The sequence below is a fragment of the Phyllobates terribilis genome, unplaced genomic scaffold (genome assembly GCF_046119375.1).
Source record: "Phyllobates terribilis strain yellow unplaced genomic scaffold, ASM4611937v1 Scaffold_61__1_contigs__length_8056638, whole genome shotgun sequence".
NCBI classification, from domain to species: domain Eukaryota; kingdom Metazoa; phylum Chordata; class Amphibia; order Anura; family Dendrobatidae; genus Phyllobates; species Phyllobates terribilis.
The window spans coordinates 1,269,277-1,292,294 of record NW_027362821.1 but is presented as its reverse complement, the minus strand read 5'-3'; positions in this window follow the sequence as shown (position 1 = coordinate 1,292,294).

The window sequence follows — 23,018 nt, the reverse complement described above, 5'->3', positions numbered from 1 at the left end:
GCCAATTGGGATGTTAAAGTCTCCCATGATTATCGTGGGGATGTCGCAGGATAGAAAATTTGTAAGCCAGGCAGCAAAGTGATCCAGGAATTGACGGAGGGGACCTGGGGGGCGATAGACAACCGCCACTCGCAGGGAGAAGGGCCGGTAGAGTCTGACTGTGTGGGCCTCAAAGGACGGGAAGATAAGGGAGGGTACAGGGGGGATAACCTGAAAAGTACATTTTGTTGAAAGAAGCAGACCAACACCTCCACCTGATCTGTTGTCAGGTCGCGGGGTATGAGAGAAATGTAGGCCACCATAGGAGAGAGCTGCAGCGGCGGTGGTGTCCGACTGCTGGATCCAGGTTTCAGTGAGAGCCAGAAGGTTGAGGGAATTAGAGAGGAAAAAGTCATGGATGTAAGAGAGTTTATTACAAGCTGAGCGTGCATTCCAAAGGGCACAGTTGAATGAGACAGAAGATATGCAGGGAATATTAATGAGATTAGCAAGGTTTCTGAATGTAACAGGGAAAGAGTTAGTGTTATTATTACTGGAGGGTCCTGGGTTGGGAGAAATATCACCTGCGACTAATAGAAGGAAGATACAGAGAGTGAGCAGATGATTGAGTGATTTGTGAGAGCGTTTCCTGCGTTGTATGGTGGGAATGAATGGATCTGCGTGGTATAACATTGTGAAGAGAGCATGACAACTGTACATAGGAGAAGAGAGGAGTGAGGGATTAATATGGATGAAGTGTGCCGCATTTGTGGGAGAACGGTGAATGTGGATGATTGTAGCAACCAGAGTATAAATGGCACAGATACAAATGGTGAATACTGTTTGCCAAAAAGATGACCTGGAAGCAAGTTTGTTTAATTGTCTTGCATGTCTTACCTGTCTCCTGCCCAACTGCCATTTTCTAACTGCCAGGGCACTTTGCTAAATTATGGCACTTCGATAAAGTATGCATAAATGCTATATGCATAAATGCCCCCGCATAAATGCCTCCCCTTAACTAAGTCTCAATATATAGGGACGTATCTGCTTAGATCTGCACAGATTTAACTCATTAACAATCAATCACTAGCTTAAAAGACAACAGGAGACCATAAAGTGCAGGGAAAAAAAAAAAAAACAGACTAGTAAACTCGGCATGGATCATAAACTCTTAAAGTAAGTGTGATGACCTTTAAGTATCATGGAATAAAAAAGCTAGAGGAGTGAAAAAATATATACCAGAAATTGATAGGCTGCAGAGCATTGCATGGAGATATAATGCAGTTTTCAGGACAGATCACACAAGCAGTGAAAAATATATACCAGAAATTGATAGGCTGCAGAGCATTGCATGGAGATATAATGCAGTTTTTCAGGACAGATCACACAAGCAGTGAAAAATATATACCAGAAATTGATAGGCTGCAGAGCATTGCATGGAGATATAATGCAGTTTTCAGGACAGATCACACAAGCAGTGAAAAATATATACCAGAAATTGATAGGCTGCAGAGCATTGCATGGAGATATAATGCAGTTTTCAGGACAGATCACACAAGCAGTGAAAAATATATACCTGTAAGAAGAGAAGAAAGATGAATATTAGCAATGCCATTTTCTAACTGCCAGGGCACTTTGCTAAATTATGGCACTTCGATAAAGTATGTGTAGCACCCTGAGGATTCGGCTGCTACAGGGGTATTGCACCTCAACCCAGAGGTGTGATATTCCACTCCCGGGTAAGGATGGAGTGTGGATCTGAGCTCGGTAGGCTGCATGCACTACACACATCCCATTTCCGAGGAGCAGACCGACGGTACTCCCACTTAGAAATGTGCAGGTACGACCGAGTCTGTTCCTGGCTGGAGTGGGAGGGGGGTGGTACATCCCAAGTAGTGTAGGGGCAGATAGGGGGAGCAGCCTGGGTAAAGATAGGAGCTCATTGGGTGCTGGTCACCTGAGCTCACACATAGAGGGTGTATATAAGGTGGGCACCATCAGAGAACAGGGTCAGTCTGTCAGCCTTTTGCAGAGAGAAGTCAGAGGAGTAAGAGGAGCAGAGCAGTCCCAGAGAGAGAGAGAGGAGAAAGAAGGAAAGACCCAGAGAGGGGACAAAGAGAGGACTCTGAGAACCCAAATTCAAGCTACGGGTGAAGAGTCGGCATCAGGGTACCGGAACCCAAGCTGGTGGGGGCAAAAACACACCCCAGCCAGAGACCGGAGGCCGTGGGCAGCGTCTGCCACGGCCACCCACCACATCCACCACGAAGGCATACCACGTGGAGGGTCAGGGAACCCAAGGCCAAGGGTCTCCCAACAGAAGGCCCGAGGGAGCTGGACCTGGGTGGATCAATAGTGGGGACGGCCAGAGAAAGGACAGAAGGAGAGCTCAGGGTCAAGCTCCGGACTCGCTTGGGGGTTGGCTGGATCCAAGACCTGGTGGATGCAGCACGGCTCGGGAGGTCACTTGAAGCTGGAGTGACCGGAACATCAGCAGTGAGTAAATACCCTAAACTGCATAACCCGACTCTGTCTTCCTTTAACACCTATGCTGCACCACCACAACCCCCATCCTCTGCACCTGACCCCCTGAGGCTATACCCCACCCGTTGGGGGTTATACCACCAAAAGCTGCACCTACACCATCAGCCTCAGCGGACCCTGCTGCAGCGGCGGCCATAGTGACCGCAATACAACGGGTGGCGTAGTCGACAATAAAGAACTTAATAACATCTGTAGGACTGCCACATACAACTGAGTTTGACACCCTGGGCACGGACCGGGTCACAGCCACTCGGAAGACTACAACTCCCATCTGATCCGGCTCCGGATATTCCCCCTAAAGAATATGGCCCAGGGGGCGCGTCATATGCATAAATGCCCCCGCATAAATGCCTCCCCTTAACTAAGTCTCAATATATAGGGACCTATCTGCTTAGATCTGCACAGATTTAACTCATTAACAATCAATCACTAGCTTAAAAGACAACAGGAGACCATAAAGTGCAGGGAAAAACAAACAAAAAAAAAAAAAAACAGACTAGTAAACTCGGCATGGATCATAAACTCTTAAAGTAAGTGTGATAACCTTTAAGTATCATGGAATAAAAAAGCTAGAGGAGTGAAAAAATATATACCAGAAATTGATAGGCTGCAGAGCATTGCATGGAGATATAATGCAGTTTTCAGGACAGATCACACAAGCAGTGAAAAATATATACCAGAAATTGATAGGCTGCAGAGCATTGCATGGAGATATAATGCAGTTTTTCAGGACAGATCACACAAGCAGTGAAAAATATATACCAGAAATTGATAGGCTGCAGAGCATTGCATGGAGATATAATGCAGTTTTCAGGACAGATCACACAAGCAGTGAAAAATATATACCAGAAATTGATAGGCTGCAGAGCATTGCATGGAGATATAATGCAGTTTTCAGGACAGATCACACAAGCAGTGAAAAATATATACCAGAAATTGATAGGCTGCAGAGCATTGCATGGAGATATAATGCAGTTTTCAGGACAGATCACACAAGCAGTGAAAAATATATACCAGAAATTGATAGGCTGCAGAGCATTGCATGGAGATATAATGCAGTTTTTCAGGACAGATCACACAAGCAGTGAAAAATATATACCAGAAATTGATAGGCTGCAGAGCATTGCATGGAGATATAATGCAGTTTTCAGGACAGATCACACAAGCAGTGAAAAATATATACCTGTAAGAAGAGAAGAAAGATGAATATTAGCAATGCCATTTTCTAACTGCCAGGGCACTTTGCTAAATTATGGCACTTCGATAAAGTATGCATAAATGCTATATGCATAAATGCCCCCGTCATACAGGACGAGTTCTCAGTCAACAGCTATTTGGCCATTGTTCACATGACGTAAGCCTATGTTATATACAGCAATATGCAGCAGGATACACGAGATCCAGGGAAATATCCGATCGCCAGAAATGGGGTCAGGAAGGAATTTTTTTCCCCCCTGAATCAGAATTCTTTTGGGAGGGTTTCTTTGCCTTCTTCTGGATCTTTGGGTCCCAATGACTCTCAGGTGGTCCCCAATGACAGCAGCTCGTTTTGTGGTCTCCACCGGGGCCAATCTGAGAGTGACTGTGACCATAGTTTAATTTCTTAAAGGACCAGTAATATTTTCATTACAATGTTGCTTATTGCTATTTCAATAAAAAAATTAATTATATATATATATTGTTTTGTGTGTTTTTTTCCTGGATTTCACCTTACACAGTGAGAATGATAAGAGTAATCACAAAATATGGGGGCTCCATACACAGAGAGAACTCTGGTACCAAATTCCATGACAATTGTTCTGGGGTTCAGTCTGTGATGGAGCAGTAACATTGTATCCAGGACGTCGTACACACCATGCTACAGAAAGAAGACTGAAGAACGGGACGCAGCCGCAGAATACAGGAGACACAGGGTCTTGTGTAACAGTAAAAAACAGGAAAGATGTTCAACAAGTGGCCGGGGGGCTCCAGGACCAAACCAGGAGGGAGGCCTCAGTCATCAGTGGCCAATATTCCCATGAAGTGGCCACATTTACCAACCGTTCTGCAGCCACTCGTTACCTTTGTCCAACACCTCCGTCGCTCCTTGCAGTTATTAGGCCTCCACTGAAATTCTTTTCTGACTACACACAGACACGTCCATAGAAACCGTGCATGCCGCCATCACCGCACACAACCAGAGTCCTGGTCCAGACCAGTGGCCTTTCCAATTCAAGTCTACTTGGGTTTAAACAAGGGTCCTGTCTCTAAGAGAACCATGTGCTTGCCACTTGGAACAGCAGTAATACAGTAACACCAGGTTAATATTCTTCGGGCACAGAGATGCACAGACAGTGAACCCTCTTAAAAAGAAGAATTGGACTGGCATTCCCTAAGCAATAAGTACCCACACAATTGGAGGGACAGATTGCTAGCCCTTGCTGCACCATGGTGTATGCCCAGTGGTGGCCACTCTTAGTCTAAGTTGGCTCTTCAGATTGCATGGTGATAAAGAACCTCAGGGCCATATACCTTCAAGAAAAAGATCTCATAAGGACACGTTGCCTTGAATTGTGAAGAACACAATAATGTTTTCCATACAATTCTATTGTGTTCTATTCAGGATATATTAAAAAAAGTCTGGTCCTTAGAAGTTATAAAATGAAGTCAATACAACCTCAGGTGAAGAACAACACATCACAAATTACACCAGGTCATCGAATATTTACCAAAAAATAGACTTAAATGCAGAAACAGGGTGTGAAAAATTAAAGGGGTTGTCCAATGAAAACAAGCTCCAATCTACAGGAACCTTCATCCCCTTTAGATTGGAACGGTGGTCCGCATGCTAAAATGCTGCTCCATTCATTCTATATGAGGCGGCCATGAAGTGCGCCCGACTTTTTTGGACCGATGAGACAGAGAGGCCTTACAGAGAAGGGTCCTTGGATTGGACGCCGAGTTACGGACCCCAAAGCAGCACTGAATATGATGTACTAGTGGGAGTCACGAGTGCAAGGGTTCAAGGGCACCAGTAGTGGAAGACATAGTGCGCGAAACCGAAGAACAAGTAAGGAGACCTGCTGGTCAGCACTGCAGTGCTGAGGCCGAGTTATGGTGAAATAGGGAGCGACAGTGCGCCTCACCAGTCCTGGAGTATATTACAGAGGAAGGATACTGTGTGGAAAATGCCTCATACTGTAAAGGAAACCTCCAGAACACTTTGTGCCCCCCGATATCCCTTGTATGCCGGGACGTTGCTAGGGTCCTAAAAGATCAGGGGCCAAAGCCCCAAAGTAGGTGTTTCCCCATACAACCTCCCCACCACTTAAAAGAGGACCTATACATATATAATTACAGTACACCATTGTTACTAACCTAAAATACACAACTGAAAGACCAATAATCCCAAAATTACTTCTATACAAGGTAATAATAATCCCGCTACACAATGCCCTCTACCATCAACACTACACAGTGAGTACATAGTATTATGATATGACCATTGCCTCTACATAAAAAACACACTGTACAAAGACCATCTGACTTCTCCCATTTCCAGCACCGTCCCCATCTATTCCCACCCTGCACAACCTCCCCATGCTGCCTGCTCTTCCGACGTGGAATAGGAACCTCAATACTTCAAAAATTATGTCATTACTATGATTACCCTCCACCAATTAATGCTACAAAGACTGTGTGCCAGATAGAGGGGACCTATAAAAATAATAGCGTCCCATAGAAAGTAGTAAAGACCCCACTGTGCTACCTAGCAAGTAATAATGCCAGATATGCTCTTATGAAAGTTTCAATATCTGAAGTGTTCCCTCCAAGCAACAAATACCGTTGAGAATCCCCTTTAAGTAATAATGCCCCCTTAAAGCCACAATCAAACTACACCCAACTTCAAAGTTCTTCTTCAAGTCTATGGACGATGATTTCGGGGTGGTGAAAGAAGAAATTTCTGATGATGCACCCATTTAAAAGAAATAATGTCCTGAGTGCCCCCATAGCACCCTGTATATTGTATGATAGTCCCACAGCTCACTACACACTGTATGATGGTCCCCACAGCTCCCTATGCACTGTATGATGGTCCCCACAGATCCTTATACACTACATGATGGTCCCCACAGCTCCCTATGCACTGTATGATGTTCCCCACAGCTCCCTATGCACTGTATGATGGTCCCCACAGATCCCTATACACTGTATGATGGTCCCCACAGCTCCCTACGTACTGTATGATGTTCCCCACAGCTCCGTATGCACTGTATGATGGTCCCCACAGCTCCCTATGCACTATATGATGGTCCCCACAGATCCCTATACACTGTATGATGATCCCCACAGATCCCTATACATTGTATGATAATCCCCTTAGCTCCCTATACCCTGTATGATGGTCCCCACAGCTCCGTATGCACTGCATAATGGTCCCCACAGCTCCCTATGCCCTGTATGATGGTACCCACAGTTCCATATGCACTGTATCATGGTCCCCACAGCTACCTATGCATTGTATGATGGTCCCCACAGCTATCTACGCTCAGCATGATGGAACCCTCAGCTCCCTATGCACTGTATGATGGTCCCCACAGCTATCTACGCTCTGTATAATGGTCCCCACAGCTCACTATGCACTGTATGATGGTCCCCACAGCTCCTTAGATACTGTATGATGGTCCTCATACTTCCCTATACACTGTATGATGGTCCCCACAGCTCCCTACACACTGTATGATGGTCCCCACAGCTCCTTAGATACTGTATGAGGTCCCCACAGCTCCCTAGACACTGTATGATGGTCCCCACAGCTCCCTATGCTCTGTATGATGGTCCCCACAGCTCCCTACGCTCTGTATGATGGTCCCCCACAGTGCCCTATGCACTGTATGATGGTCTTCACAGCTCCCTAAGCATTGTATGATGGTCTCCACAGCTCCCTATGCATTGTATGATGGTCCTCATAGCTCTCTACACACTGTATGATGGTCCCCGCAGCTCCTTAAGCACTGTATGATGGTACCCACGGCTCCTTATACACTGTATGATGGTCCCCACGGCTCTTTATGTACTGTATGATGGTCCCTGCAGCTCCCTACGCTCGGTATGATGGTCCCCACAGCTCCCTATGCACTGCATAATGGTCCCCACACCTCCCTATGCCCTGTATGATGGTCCCCACATCTCCCTATGCACTGTATGATGGTCCCCACAGCTCCTTAGGCACTGTATGATGGTCCCCACAGCTATCTATGCACTGCATAATGGTCCCCACAGCTCCCTATGCACTGCACAATGGTCCCCACAGCTTCCTATGCACTGCATAATGGTCCCCACAGCTCCCTATGCCCTGTATGATGGTCCCCACATCACCCTATACACTGTATAATGGTCCCCACAGCTCTCTATGCACTGCATAATGGTCCCCACAGCTCCCTATGCACTGTATGACGGTCTCCACAGCTCCCTATGCATTGTCTGATGGTCCCCACAGCTCCCTATGCCCTGTATGATGGTCCCCACAGCTCCCTATGCATTGTCTGATGGTCCCCACAGCTCCCTATGCTCTGTATGATGGTCCCCACAGCTCCCTATGCTCTGTATGATGGTCCCCACAGCTCCCTATGCACTGTATGATGGTCCCCACAGCTCCCTATGCCCTGTATGATGGTCCCCACTGCTCCCTATGCACTGTATGATGTTCCCCACAGCTCCCTATGCACTGTATGATGGTCCCCACAGATCCCTATACACTGTATGATGGTCCCCACAGCTCCCTACGTACTGTATGATGTTCCCCACAGCTCCGTATGCACTGTATGATGGTCCCCACAGCTCCCTATGCACTATATGATGGTCCCCACAGATCCCTATACACTGTATGATGGTCCCCACAGATCCCTATACATTGTATGATAATCCCCTTAGCTCCCTATACCCTGTATGATGGTCCCCACAGCTCCGTATGCACTGCATAATGGTCCCCACAGCTCCCTATGCCCTGTATGATGGTACCCACAGTTCCATATGCACTGTATCATGGTCCCCACAGCTACCTATGCATTGTATGATGGTCCCCACAGCTATCTACGCTCAGCATGATGGAACCCTCAGCTCCCTATGCACTGTATGATGGTCCCCACAGCTATCTACGCTCTGTATAATGGTCCCCACAGCTCACTATGCACTGTATGATGGTCCCCACAGCTCCTTAGATACTGTATGATGGTCCTCATACTTCCCTATACACTGTATGATGGTCCCCACAGCTCCCTACACACTGTATGATGGTCCCCACAGCTCCTTAGATACTGTATGAGGTCCCCACAGCTCCCTAGACACTGTATGATGGTCCCCACAGCTCCCTATGCTCTGTATGATGGTCCCCACAGCTCCCTACGCTCTGTATGATGGTCCCCACAGTGCCCTATGCACTGTATGATGGTCTTCACAGCTCCCTAAGCATTGTATGATGGTCTCCACAGCTCCCTATGCATTGTATGATGGTCCTCATAGCTCTCTACACACTGTATGATGGTCCCCGCAGCTCCTTAAGCACTGTATGATGGTACCCACGGCTCCTTATACACTGTATGATGGTCCCCACGGCTCTTTATGTACTGTATGATGGTCCCTGCAGCTCCCTACGCTCGGTATGATGGTCCCCACAGCTCCCTATGCACTGCATAATGGTCCCCACACCTCCCTATGCCCTGTATGATGGTCCCCACATCTCCCTATGCACTGTATGATGGTCCCCACAGCTCCTTAGGCACTGTATGATGGTCCCCACAGCTATCTATGCACTGCATAATGGTCCCCACAGCTCCCTATGCACTGCACAATGGTCCCCACAGCTCCCTATGCACTGCATAATGGTCCCCACAGCTCCCTATGCCCTGTATGATGGTCCCCACATCACCCTATACACTGTATAATGGTCCCCACAGCTCTCTATGCACTGCATAATGGTCCCCACAGCTCCCTATGCACTGTATGACGGTCTCCACAGCTCCCTATGCATTGTCTGATGGTCCCCACAGCTCCCTATGCCCTGTATGATGGTCCCCACAGCTCCCTATGCATTGTCTGATGGTCCCCACAGCTCCCTATGCCCTGTATGATGGTCCCCACAGCTCCCTATGCATTGTCTGATGGTCCCCACAGCTCCCTATGCTCTGTATGATGGTCCCCACAGCTCCCTATGCTCTGTATGATGGTCCCCACAGCTCCCTATGCACTGTATGATGGTCCCCACAGCTCCCTATGCCCTGTATGATGGTCCCCACAGCTCCCTATGCACTGTATGATGGTCTCCAGAGCTCCCTATAAATTGTCTGATGGTCCCCACAGCTCCCTATGCACTGTATGATGGTCCCCACTGCTCCCTATGCCCTGTATGATGGTCCCCACAGCTCCCTATGCACTGTATGATGGTCTCCACAGCTCCCTATGCATTGTCTGATGGTCCCCACAGCTCCCTATGCACTGTATGATGGTCTCTACAACTCCTTATAACTGGCATGATGGTCCCTACAACTCCCTATATCCTGTATAATGGCCCTCACAGCCCCATATATACAGTGCTGTATGATGGCCCCCACAGCTCAATATATATTGTATGATGGCCCCCACACCCACTTGTACACTATATTATGGCCCCTACAGCTCCCTTTATACTGTATGATGGCCCCACGGCCCCTTATAAACTGTATTCTGGCACCCACTCCCCATTTTATATAATATGATGGCCCCACTGCCCCTTATATATAGCATGATGACTCCCATAGCCCCTTATAGTATGATGGCACTCACACCCCTTATATATACAGGTGCATCTCACTAAATTAGAATATCATCAAAAAGTTTATTTATTTTAGTTCTTCAATGCTGAAAATGAAACTCATATATTATATAAAGTCATTACAATCAAAGTGATCTATTTCAAGTGTTTATTTCTATTAATGTTGATGATTATGGCCAGGGGCGCACATAGAAATCATGAGACCCCATAGCAGAAGCTCTAATTGGACCCCCCCCCACCAAAAAAATAAAGAAATATTTGTCTGTGTCACAGAAGAGCCGATCTCACAACTTTCCAGCCTTTACTTCGTTTTTCTAATGTTCCTCCTACTGAAGTTGCCCCCATGAAGTATGATGCCAATAAAAGTGCCCCCCAAACACAGTATGATACCCCCATGGTGCATTCCTCCACATTAGCCTCTACATGAACAGTATAATGACCTTATTGTACCCCACTTCAACTCCCAAGGCAAAGTATGGTGACCCTAACATAGTATGATTCCCCCAACTGTGACTCCCACACAGCCCTCCATACAGTATAATGGGCCTACATACAGTATAATGGCCCACACAGCCCTCCAAACAGTATGATGGACCCCACACAAACCGTCACACCGTATAATTGCTTTCATACAGTATAACGGCCCCCCACATAGCCCTCAAAATATCATAATGGCCCCACATAGACTTCCATATAGTATAATATGCCACCCATAATCCTCCATATAGTATAATGCACCCTCCAAAATCCTCCATATAGTATAATGCACCCCCCATAATCCTCCATATAGTATAATGAACTTCCCATGGTCCTCGATAGAATATAATGCTCTCCCCATAGTCCTCCATACAGTATATTTCACACCCCAAAGGGTAAAATGCAGCCCCCATATAGTATAATGCACCACACAGTCCTGCAGTATTATGGGCACCACGTACTCACTGATATTAAAATACTGTATGTTTTAAATAAGAAGACCCGAGTATAAGCCGAGGCCCCTAATTTTACCACAAAAAAACTGGGAAAAAGTATTGAGTTGAGTATAAGCCTAGGGTAGGAAAGGCAGCAGCTACTGGAAAATTTCACCATCCTGGTATGTATGGCACCCCTCATCACCAATCCTGGTATGTATGGCACCCCTCATCCCCCAATCCTGGTACATATGGCACCCCTCATCCCCCAATCCTGGTATGCGTGGCCCCCTCATCCCCCAATCCTGGTATGTGTGGCCTCCTCATCCCCCAATCCTGGTATGTGTGGCCTCCTCATCCCCCAATCTTGGTATGTGTGGCCTCCTCTTCCCCCAATCCCGGTATGTGTGGCCTCCTCATCCCCCAATCCTGGAATGTGTGGCCTCCTCATCCCCCAATCCTGGTATGTGTGGCCTTCTCATCCCCCAATCCCCTGGTGTGTGTGGACCCCTCAACCCCCAATCCTGGTATGCATGGCCCCCTCATCCCCCAATCCTGGTAAGTGGGGCCTCCTCACCCCCTCAATCCTGGTATGTGTGGACCCATCACTGCACACTGTCTGTCATCACTGTATTCCTGTGACAGTCAGCCTGTTGCTAGTGTTCATAGGAGACCGTGATTTCTGCTATATATAGCAATGCTGTATATAGCACAAACAATCAGATGATCGCAGGTTAAAGCCCCCTAAAGAGACTAACAAATACAGTGAAAAGAAAAAAAAATGAAAAAAGTATAAAAGTTCAAATCATCCCAGTTTTCCCCCCATTAAAAATTAAGAATTATAAAACATTTTAAAAAATACACATATTTGGTATCGCTGCGTTAGTAAAAGTCAGATCCATCAAAATATAAAATAAATTAATCCATTTAGTAAACGGCGTAACTAGAACATTAAATAAAATGCCAGAATTACAGATTTTCAGTCGTTGCAACAAGAAAAAAATAAAAATAATAACAGACAATCAAAACATTGTATATACCCCAAAATGATATCAATATAACCATCAGTTTGTGGTGCAAAAAACAGCCCTCACGCAGCCCCATTCCCGAAACATGAAAAAACGCCGCGGCTTTCAGATCTCGGAAAGTGGCGACACAAGCAAATCATTTTTATTATTTTTTTTACAAATTTCAGAATTTTTTTTCATCACTTAAATATAAATCCTATAAATCGTCACTTAAGTAGAACAGATGAAGCTTTACTACCTCCTGCTCCAGCACCAGCACTTCACCGCTGCCGCTGATCTTTAGTCACTGGCTTCAAGGGTGACATCATGACTGCAGCTCTGCAGCCAATCACTTGGCTCAGTGGGCCACGCTGACAGAGCTTCTAAGCTCAGTGATTGGCTGCAGCAATGATGTGTGCTGAAGTTGAGCCATCACCCCTGCAGCCAGTCACAATAGAGCACATCCAGAGCTGGAGCAGCAGGAGAAAGTAAAGCTCTGTGTGTTTTCTCTACCACTGGGAACCTCCTATATATTACATAAAACATTCCTGAAAACCCCTTTAATCTGACTTTATAGAAAAAGTCTATATCTGGCTACTGTCCTCCCCTCATGAATCACAAAATATGCCAAGTGTGAACAACTCCTGTCCCCAAATGAGGACTTGCAGGCGATCAGTTGATAGTCGGGGGTCTGGCAGTGAACACCCTCAGCAATCAGCTGTGTTTTGCTGGACGTAGTGGCCTCTCCAGGACACATGTGGTATTACATGGTGCTCTTTCAGAATAATATGTAATACATGATATCTTGAAGTCTTCCAGAAGAAGATATTGGCAGACAGGTAATGACTTATTACCTACCAGCCATTGTCTCCTTTATCACTCGCTAGTTCTTATACACATTTGGATGATTTCACATCTTCGTTGGAAGCCGTATTAGGAACCTCCATCGCAGATTTTATCATACAGGACGAGTTCTCAACCAACAGCTATTTGGCCATTGTTCACATAAAGTAAACCTATGTTATATACAGCAATATGCAGCAGGATACACGAGATCCAGGGAAATATCCAATCGCCAGAAATGGGGTCAGGAATGGTATGTGTGGCCTCCTCATCCCCCCAATCCTGGTATGCATGGCCCCCTCATCCCCCAATCCTGGTATGCATAGCCCCCTCATCCCCCAATCCTGGTATGTGTGGCCCCCTCATCCCCCAATCTTGGCATGTATGGCCTCCTCACCCCCCAATCCTGGTATGTGTGGCCCCATCACTGCACACACAAAAAATAAACACTTATACTCACCTTACTTCCTCACCTCTGCTCCAGAGCTGCTGTGTTCTGTCTGCAGCCGCTCATGTTGGTATCTGAGCAGCGCGCGCTCTCAGTTGCCTAGGTGAGCTGCTGCTGCTGCCGGCATATTCACTCCTCTCCACGCCGGGACTATGAGCGTTGACAAGCGTGAATATGCATTCTCTTTGGTAGCGGGCACTGTAAGCAGGAGCCACGGCTCAGCGCTCCTCCGTGCCCGCTACTAAAGAGAATGAATATTCCCTCTTCTCCACGCCCATGGAAGTGGAGAAGAGGGAATATTCATGTCCCTTTAGCAGCAGGCACACGTGGTAGCTACAGCAGCCGCTACTGCGTGTGCCCGCTCCTCCGCCGCCACAACCTCCCACCCCCCCAATACTCACCTATCCTCCTCGCTCCCCCGAGGCTCACGGGCCCCATAGCAGTGGTGTGGCCTGCCACCATTGCCGGTACGCCACTCATTATGGCTTACAGCCAATGAAATCACAAAAGTCATTATCTCAGTAAATTAAAATACTTTATAACATCAGCTTGAAAAATGTTTTTAAAATCCGAAATGTTGGCCTACTGAAATGTATGTTCAGTAAATGCACTCAATACTTGGTCAGGCTCCTTTTGCATCAATTACTGCATCAATGCGGCGTGGCATGGAGGCGATCAGCCTGTGGCACTGCTGAGGTGTTATGGAAGCCCAGGTGGCTTTGATAGCAGCCTTCAGCTCGACAGCATTGTTGGGTCTGGTGTCTCATCTTCCTCTTGACAATACCCCATAGATTCTCTATGAGGTTATGGTCAGGCGAGTTTGCTGGCCAATTAAGCAGAGTGATGCTGTTGTCTTTAAACCAGGTATTGGTACTTTTGGCAGTGTGGACAGGGGCCAAGTCCTGCTGGAGAATGAAATTTCCATCTCCAAAAAGCTTGCCGGCAGAGGGAAGCATGAAGTGCTGTAAAATGTCCTGGTAGACGGCTGCGCTGACTTTGGTCTTGATAAAACACAGTGGACCTACACCAGCAGATGACATGGCTCTCCAAACCATCACTGATAGTGGAGACTTCACACTAGACCTCAAGCAGCTTGGATTGTGGCCTCTCCACTCTTCCTCCAGACTGTGGGACCTTGATTTCCAAAGGAAAATTGGAACTCTGGGACCTTGTGGATGGTGTCAATGACTGCCTTCTTGGCATTTGTCAAGTCAGCAGTCTTCCCCATGATTGTGGAGCCTACTGAAACAGACTATGGGACATTTTTAAACACTTAGGAAGCCGTTGCAGGTGTTTTTTGTTAATTATTCTAATTTACTGAGATACTGACTTTTTAGTGTTTTCATTGGCTGTAAGCCATAATCGTCAACATTACAGAAATAAACACTTGAAATAGATCTCTCTGTCTGTAATGACTCTATATAATATAGGAGTTTCACTTTTTGTATTGAAGAACTCAAATAATTTAACTTTTTGATGATATTCTAATTTAGTGAGATGCACCTGCATATGATGACTGTTGCCCCCAGTGGAATATATGCGGTGTCTATTTTGGGATATTTTAGTATACCCATGATGATACTATAGACAGCCATTATGCCTGGAATGGCCACTTCCTTGTGTGCCTTGCTTTTTTTTGCTTACATGTCTAACAATCACATATGTGTTGTGTCCCTTCCCCCATCATCCTATTTTTCTATTGCTGAATAAATATGATAGATTTTATACTCCCTGGACTCCTTTGATGGTCTTTTACCCTGCGGGGTTTTCTCTCATATATGGACTCACTGTGTGGTGGTGATGGTAGAGGACATTGTGTAGCAGGATCATTTTGGCCTTGTATAGTAGTAATTTGGGGAATATTGGTCTTTGTATAGTGTATTTTAGATTAGTAACAGTGGTGTACTGTAATTATATATGTATAAATCCTCTTTTAAGTGGCAGGGAGGTTATATGGGGAAACATGTACTTTGGGGCTGGGGTCCCTGATCTCTTAGGACCCCAGCAACGCTCCTGCACTGGGGAAAAGCAAGGTCTGGAGGCCACTTTAATATCATCATTTTATGGATATGACGCCAAAGAAACTAATGAAGTGCTTTGCAAAGTGCCATAATTTTCACAATTCTGAAAATAAATTGTAAGTTTAGTTCCACTATAAGTGATGTTAATTCTGTTATGAGAGCTAAACTTCTGAGACAGTTTATCAATGCCGTGTGTGAATTGTCACATTAAGCTTTGCTACATCTATACATAGTGAAGTTCAGGATCAAAATGCTGCAGGTCCCATCTCTTCTACAGAACAATCCCATGGAAATAAAGCTGATCATTTTATCAGACGGGATCATTAGACCTTACCTGGTTGGATCCTTTGTTTCTGGTGGTTTCTTTCCCAGGTCGTCATTAAGGCCCTTTACAATAAGCTCCAAAAACTCATCGGACTTTCTGAATCTTTCAAGCGTTTTCTCCATCACAGAAAGGACAGAAAGGCCGCGCTTATCCTGGCAGAAGAGAATCACAGATATATTGTTCTACATCTTCCAGATGTTTGGATTTATCTACAGACTAATGATTAATCTCGCATGAAGAATGATAATATTATCAGAGATCACAATTTTTGGGTAAAATTATTCAACTTTAAAAAAATATATATATAGCAATTACATTATTCTGACAAGACCAATTTTTTGTTTTTTTCCTCCCCTTTTTCCCAAAAAATATAACGTTGTTTTTTCATTAACATAGACTGAGGGCTTGTGTTTTGTGGGACTAGTTGTTATTTGGAATGAGAACATTCAATTTAGCACATAAAGTATTGAAAAATGGGGAAAAAATCAAAGTAAGGTTATTATTTTTGTCTGTTTGGGTTTTTTTTATGAACATTTTAAAAAAATGTGGTTTGTGAGACCATTTTCATCTTGCGAAGACCTAATTTTATAAAATGATCCCATTGATGGAGTTGTCGGCTTTTTCTTGTGGAGAGATCAGTAGTTACAAGTTTCTGATCGCAGTTTTGGGAGGGAAGTAGAGTGACCCCAAAAACCACAACCACAACCATGGCACTTTACTGTCCTTTACAGCATTGACCCGACATGTAATAGATTTATATGTTATGAAAGATTGTACTTATGTCAATGCAGCAGCAACAAATATTGTTTTACGCTTTTTCTTTTTTATAGTTGGCCAGAAAACCGCAGAACCTTAAGCAGAAAATGACATGAATGAGAACATCTGCCCGGCTTGTACCGGATCCGGGGGTGTTACGTACAAGGAAAAAAGCATATACAGAATGGGAGGAATAGGACTAAGCAACAGTACATGTGAAAAAGACTTAGGTATACTAATAGATCATAGACTAAACATGAGTCAACAGTGTGATGCAGCAGCAAAAAAGGCAAATACAATTCTGGGATGCATTAACAGAAGCATACAGTCTAGATCACGTGAAGTCATTATCGGTCTTTACTCCTCTTTGGTCAGACCTCATCTGGAATACTGTGTACAGTTTTGGGCACCACATTTTAAAAAAGACATAGACAAACTGGAGCAAGTTCAGAGAAGAGCGACCAGAATGGTGACTGGTCTGCAAACCCTGTCCTATGAGGAACGGTTGCAGGATTTGGGAATGTTTAGCTTGCAAAAAAGAAGACTGAGAGGAGACTTAATAGCTGTCTACAAATATGTCAAGGGCTGTCACATTGTAGAAGGATCATCTTTATTCTCATTTGCACAAGGAAAGACTAGAAGCAATGGGATGAAACTAAATGGGAGGAGACACAGATTAGATATTAGAAAAAAACTTTTTGACAGTTAGGGTGATTAATGAGTGGAACAGGCTGCCACGAGAGGTGGTGAGTTCCCCTTCAATGGACGTCTTCAAACAGAGGCTGGACAGACATCTGTCTGAGATGATCTAGTGAATCCTGCTTTGAGCAGGGGGTTGGACCAGATGACCCAGGAGGTCCCTTCCAACTCTACCATTCTATGATTCTATGATTCTAAGGCGAAGCTCCCAGAATAAGGATTTGCTTCATTTTGGTGCAGAGTTTCTAGTAGTTTCTGGTTACTACTGTTACAGGCAGATGCCGTCTGCATAATACAGCCAGCACCGCCTCAACCCCCTCCATGCATGTGGACCCCGGCACAAACACTCAGGTACATCCTTTTATGCTGAGACATTAATAATTCTACAATTATCACACACAACTTATATACAGAAACCGCCCAACCGTCCCCGATCCAATGGGACTGTCCGGCTGTCGCTGGAGGTCGGGGCTATGTCCTGACGAGCTGTGTTCTGTCAGGACAGTCTGTGTAGTACAAGAACGTCTCATGCCATGCTGCAGTGATTGCTCCTGGAGAGGGGCAGCATCCGCTCCGCACGCCTCGTACACGCCCGGATCCGCTCCGCACGCCTCGTACACGCCCGGCTCCGCTCCGTACACCTCGTACACACGCGGCTCTGCTCCGTACACCTCGTACACACGCGGCTCCGCTCCGTACACCTCGTACATGCGCGGCTCTGCTACATCCACACTGTAAACCCCTCCTGACCCCACACATAAACTTCAGCTCATCCAGCACCATGACAACCAGCACAGCAGAGTCCTGCATCCACTGAGGCCCCTGATCATGTGACCCCTGACTCCTCCCCTCCTGTGACCTCATCACAGCTCCTGTGCGCACAGAGCAGCCATATATGTGGTGGCGGCTCTGCAGGTGGAGGTATGTGGAGACCCCCGTTGCTATTGGCTCGGGTCCTGTGCACTGGGCTTTCGCTTTCGCTTTCTCACACACAGTCGCTATTTGCGCATGCGCAGTGGGACCTCGTCCTTTACCAGACTTGTACTTCTCCTGCTCTATATAAGATGCTGACTCCCAGTAGACAGTGGACACTTATTGTCTATAGATATATATGCGTCCTGTCATGTTATATTTCTCAGTAATATTGAGCTGCAGACTAGATGTGACGTCTGATTACAGATATATATATACAGGTGACGTTTATACGCAGGATTCCCCCTGGTTCCCGTCTGTACAGTCTCCTGCGCTGATCTCATCCGCGTCCCGTCTCATTTGCTGGTGATCATTTTTGTAGATCATACGACCACAGATATTTTCCATGCTTGTAGTGTTTTAACCCTCGGGCGATTTTCCATTTTTTTCCTTCCCATAACGTTTTGATTTTCCATCCACATCGCCGTTGAGGGTTTTATTTATTTTGTTGGGGCGTTTTTATTGATACCATTTTGGGGTAGATCCGATGTTTTGATCACCTCTTATTTAATTTTATTGCAATGTTGCGGCGACCAAAAAAAACGTAATTCTGGCGTTTTGATTTTTTTCTCATTATGCCGTTTACCGATCAGATTATTTTATATTTTGATTGATCAGACCTTACTGAACACGTCAATTCCAAATTTGTGTATTTTTTTAATGGAGCAAAAGGGATATTTTGTATTTTTTTTCTTCGATTTTTATGATATATGACATAACCTCATGCGTTGTGAAGCGGTTAATACTATAACTATTGGCCAAATGGACCAGGCCCTTCCTCCCACTTGGATTTAGCCTGCTTTATATAAGAAGGCTAAATCCCAGCCGTTGATTTCTTGGTGTCTTTATTTGAAGTAAATAGATTTTTCAAGTGAGTCAACATCCAAAGTTGTACATTCATTTTTAAGGCTGTGTGCCCACGATGCAGAAATGCTCAGGATTTTTTCCTGAGCGTTTCTGCATCTCCCTGGCAGAAAAAATACATGCAGATTGTACATGCGGATTATACATGCAAATGGCATGGATTTATATAGTGTGACCGTAAAGAATGTTAAAACATAAATCTATACTTACCTTCTGATGGCCCCCGGAGTCTTGATTCCATTCGTCTCGGCTTGCCGGCAGCTCTACACTAAAGGACCTGCTGTCACATGACTAAATGACATCAGCGCAGGTCCTTCAGTCCACCGCGATCTGCCGGCAAGCAAAGACCATCACACCGCGGGCCATCAGAAGGTAAGTATAATATTTCTTTTTTAATTTATTCTTTTTTTTTTACAGGTTCTATGGTACCCGGGTCCGGAGGAGAGTCTCTTTTCTCCAGACCCGGGTACCATCCGCACATTGAAACGCTTGGATTCCGCATGAACAGATCCAATGATGCGGAATCCAAGCGTTCCCATACAAGTCAGTGGCGGCGAAAACGCAGCGCTTCCGCAAATTAATTGGTAGTGCTGCGTTTTTTTCCACAATGATAATCCGCAGCGGAAATTTCTGCAGCATGTACACAGCTCATGCGGATTATCATTGGGGAACATGGCAGGCCTTGCCGCTGTGGAAACGCTTAAAAAACGCATAGTGGGCACACAGCCTAATACCATTTTATATTTTTAATGTATTTCGATTCAGCCAAAAAAATTAGCAAAATGTATTTTTTTGTGATAAATAAAACTAGAAATTTTATTATACAAATAATTACACTCAGCGCTGATTGTTCAGTTTGTCCAAAATTCAACTTTTTACGAATGTAGACCAGTGCTGACCGACAGCACCACTGTTTTTAATAGTGGACGGAGCTTTACGGAGAAAAGCGTAACGAAGCGCAGCCGACAATCATCAGAATTTACAACAGAAAAACAATGTAAGTTAGTACAGAAATGTACAGGGTTACTGGAGTATAAGGACGTCCTCCGTGCAACAACTCTATTCTAGCTGACTCACTACAGAAAACCAAGTAAATGAGCCGAAGTGTAAATTGATATATGTGGAAAGTGTAAGAACACGTTCACACTATGGCCAGTCCAGAGAGAAAACACAAGATAAAAAAAATTAAGCATATATCGTATTTAGTGACAAAAATGTTAAATTCTTGGATAAAGGTTGGACTTGATAGACCTAGGTCTTTTTTCATCCTATGTAACTACAACCCCTGGCAAAAATGGTGGAATCACCGGGCTCGGAGGATGTTCATTCAGTTTAGTGTTGTTGAAAAAAATCAGATCACAGACATGGCACAAAACTAAAGAAATTTCAAATGGCAACTTTAGGGCTTTAAGAAACACTAAAAGAAATCAAGATAAAAAATGTGGTACTCAGTAAGGGTAATTTTTTTCACACCAAGCAGAGGGAAAAAATTATGGAATCATGAAAAACAAACACACAAAAGAACACTAAAATACATCACTAGTATTTTGTTGCATCACCTCTGGCTTTAATAACAGCTTCCAGTCTCTGAGGCATGGACTTAATGAGTGACAAACAGTACTCTTCATCAATCTGGCTCCAACTTTCTCTGATTGCTGTTGCCAGATCAGCTTTGCAGGTTGGAGCCTTGTCATGGACCATTTTCTTCAACTTCCACCAAAGATTTTCAATTGGATTGAGATCCGGACTATTTGCTGACCATGACATTGACCTTATGTGTCTTCTTTCAAGGAATGTTTTCACAGTATTTGCTCTAGGATGCATTGTCATCTTGAAAAATGATGTCATCATCCCCAAACATCCTTTCAATTGACGGGATAAGAAAACTATCCAAAATATCAATGTAAACTTGGGCATTTATTGAAGATGTAATGACAGCCATCTCCCCAGTGCCTTTACCTGACATGCAGCCCCATATCATCAATGACTGTGGAAATTTGCATGTTATCTTCATGCAGTCATCTTTATAAATCTCATTGGAACGGCACCAAACAAAAGTTCCAGCATCATCACCTTGCCCAATGCAGATTCGCGATTCATCACTGAATATGACTTTCATCCAGTCATCCACAGTCCACGATTGCTTTTCCTTAGCCCATTGTAACCTTGTTTTTTTCTGTTTAGGTGTTAATGATGGCTTTTGTTTAGCTTTTCTTTATGTAAATCCTATTTCCTTTAGGCGGTTTCTTACAGTTCGGTCACAGACATGGACTCCAGTTTCCTCCCACACGTTCCTCATTTGTTTTGTTGTGCATTTCCTGTTTTGGAGACATAGTGCTTTAAGTTTCTGGTCTTGACGCTTTGATGTCTTCCTTGGTCTACCAGTATGTTTGCCTTTAACAACCTTTCCATGTTGTTTGTATTTGGTCCAGATTTTAGACACAGCTGACTGTGAACAACCAACATCTTTTGCAACATTGCGTGATGATTTACCTTCTTTTAAGAGTTTGATAATCCTCTCCTTTGTTTCGATTGACATCTCTCATGTTGGAGCCATGATTCATGTCAGTCCACTTGGTGCAACAGCTCTCCAAGGTGTGATCACTCCTTTTTAGATGCAGACTAATGAGCAGATCTAATTTGATGTAGGTGTTAGCTTTGGAAATGAAAATTTACAGGGTGATTCCATAATTTTTTCCTTCTGCTTGCTGTGAAAAAAATTACCCTTACTGAGTACCACATTTTTTATCTTGATTTCTTTTAGTGTTTCTTAAAGCCCTAAAGTTGCCATTTAAAATGACTTTAGTTTTGTGCCATGTCTGTGATCTGCTTTTTTTCAACAACATTAAACAACTGAATGAATATACTCCGAGCCCGGTGATTCCATAATTTTTGCCAGGGGTTGTATGTAAATAAATAGTGTGCTATTACAAATTATTTACTTACTATAGGCTCAACTTGTTTTTTTTTTTTATTGAGATTTGTCTCACTACAGAGATGACTTGATTGGAGTTGCTGCACTGAGGTTCAAGATTTCTGGCACACAGAACAGAATAAGGATGTCCATTGTAGCGTTCTCACTACAGAGATGACTAGTTCAGAGTTTCTGCACTGAGGTTCATGATTTGTGTGCACACAGTACTGTCTATCATGGCTCATTCAGACATCCATACACATCTCGGAATGCAATGCATGTACTGGCCTCGGGTCTCCTGACCCAAGCATGAGGCTTCATGTATTTCTATGAGGCTGTCACACTCTGGGTGGCAGAGCCTTGGCAAGTCCATGCATTGGATTCTGAGGTCAGACCGAGATGCATGGACGTCTGAATCAGTCCTTATACAGATTACACTAAGGCTTCCATACACATAAAGCTAAAGTTGGCAGAATCAGCCAACAATCTGACGGGTATTGGGGCTTCCCGCCTCTTCCTTGATAATTGATGTCAGGGGAGAGAAAGATCCGGCGCGTTGGAATTCCAGTAGTTGAACTTCTTGTTCTCTCTGAAGATAAGCTGCCACCAGTGGAGCTCGACACCTGCTCTCTAATAAAGCGCACAAGAACATTTGGCTAAGCACTCCTTATGATAGTCATGAGACAGCTTTCAACCATAGGATTGTAGGGATTGGGTGTTTATGGGCCTTAAACAGTTTGTGTAGTGAAAACAAGTTATCACCGATCCAAGAGACAGGTGATAACTTGCTGATCAGTGAATGTCCGACTCACACTGCTTGGAAAAATGGGGAATTTTTATCTCTGTTACAGAATTAGGCCTCTTTCACACTTCCGGATTAGTGATGAACGAGCACTAAAATGCTCGGGTCGAGCAAATTGGAATGCTCGAGTTTTCGGTCCGAGTA